Below are 1,188 nucleotides of genomic sequence, written 5' to 3'. Positions count from 1 at the left end.
GTCCTCGTGTTGCACCCCTTTTTTTCTTTCAATTTCTCCCAGTTCTTTTCTTTCTTTCTCTACAAATGAGAACCTCCCACGCTCACGCCCATCGCGTTTGGATCATGCCGCCCCGCATGCGTTAAATACGATTTTGTGCGCATGGCATGTCGGGTGCGATCATACCAGCACTAATGCACCGGATCCCATCAGAACTCCGCAGTTAAGCGTGCTTGGGCGAGAGTAGTACTAAGTTGGGTGACCACTTGGGAAGTCCTCGTGTTGCACCCCTTTTTTTCTTTCAATTTCTCCCAGTTCTTTTCTTCATTTCTCTACAAATGAGAACCTCCCCCGCTCACGCCCATCGCGTTTGGATCATGCCGCCCCGCATGCCTTAAATCCGATTTTGTGCGCATGGCATGTCGGGTGCGATCATACCAGAACTAATGCACCGGATCCCATCAGAACTCCGCAGTTAAGCGTGCTTGGGCGAGAGTAGTACTAAGTTGGGTGACCACTTGGGAAGTCCTCGTGTAGCACCCCTTTTTTTCTTTCAATTTCTCCCAGTTCTTTTCTTTCTTTCTCTACAAATGAGAACCTCCCCCGCTCACGCCCATCGCGTTTGGATCATGCCGCCCCGCATGCGTTAAATCCGATTTTGTGCGCATGGCATGTCGGGTGCGATCATACCAGCACTAATGCACCGGATCCCATCAGAACTCCGCAGTTAAGCGTGCTTGGGCGAGAGTAGTACTAAGTTGGGTGACCACTTGGGACGTCCTCGTGTTGCACCCCTTTTTTTCTTTCAATTTCTCCCAGTTCTTTTCTTTCTTTCTCTACAAATGAGAACCTCCCCCGCTCACGCCCATCGCGTTTGGATCATGCCGCCCCGCATGCGTTAAATCCGATTTTGTGCGCATGGCATGTCGGGTGCGATCATACCAGCACTAATGCACCGGATCCCATCAGAACTCCGCAGTTAAGCGTGCTTGGGCGAGAGTAGTACTAAGTTGGGTGACCACTTGGGAAGTCCTCGTGTTGCACCCCTTTTTTTCTTTCAATTTCTCCCAGTTCTTTTCTTTCTTTCTCTACAAATGAGAACCTCCCACGCTCATGCCCATCGCGTTTGTATCATGCCGCCCCGCATGCGTTAAATCCGATTTTGTGCGCATGGCATGTCGAGTGCGATCATACCAGCACTAATGCACC

At 50.6% G+C, this 1,188-nt stretch overlaps 4 non-coding genes across 4 annotated transcripts; all 4 read left to right on the top strand.

Moving 5' to 3' along the window:
• Positions 1 to 151: 151 nt before the first annotated feature.
• On the top strand, positions 152 to 270 carry LOC111476057. Its single transcript, XR_002716871.1, has one exon. It is a non-coding gene; the product is annotated as a 5S ribosomal RNA (ribosomal RNA).
• Positions 271 to 403: 133 nt separating this feature from the next.
• Positions 404 to 522, top strand: LOC111476059. Its single transcript, XR_002716873.1, has one exon. It is a non-coding gene; the product is annotated as a 5S ribosomal RNA (ribosomal RNA).
• A 133-nt stretch (positions 523 to 655) lies between these two features.
• Positions 656 to 774, top strand: LOC111476058. The gene has a single exon (XR_002716872.1). It is a non-coding gene; the product is annotated as a 5S ribosomal RNA (ribosomal RNA).
• A 133-nt stretch (positions 775 to 907) lies between these two features.
• On the top strand, positions 908 to 1,026 carry LOC111476056. The gene has a single exon (XR_002716870.1). It is a non-coding gene; the product is annotated as a 5S ribosomal RNA (ribosomal RNA).
• Positions 1,027 to 1,188: the final 162 nt, after the last annotated feature.

This window comes from Cucurbita maxima, unplaced genomic scaffold (genome assembly GCF_002738345.1).
Source record: "Cucurbita maxima cultivar Rimu unplaced genomic scaffold, Cmax_1.0 Cma_Scf04816, whole genome shotgun sequence".
Taxonomy (NCBI): domain Eukaryota; kingdom Viridiplantae; phylum Streptophyta; class Magnoliopsida; order Cucurbitales; family Cucurbitaceae; genus Cucurbita; species Cucurbita maxima.
The sequence above is the reverse complement of the archived record's forward strand: the minus strand, read 5'-3'. Positions and strand labels throughout refer to the sequence as shown.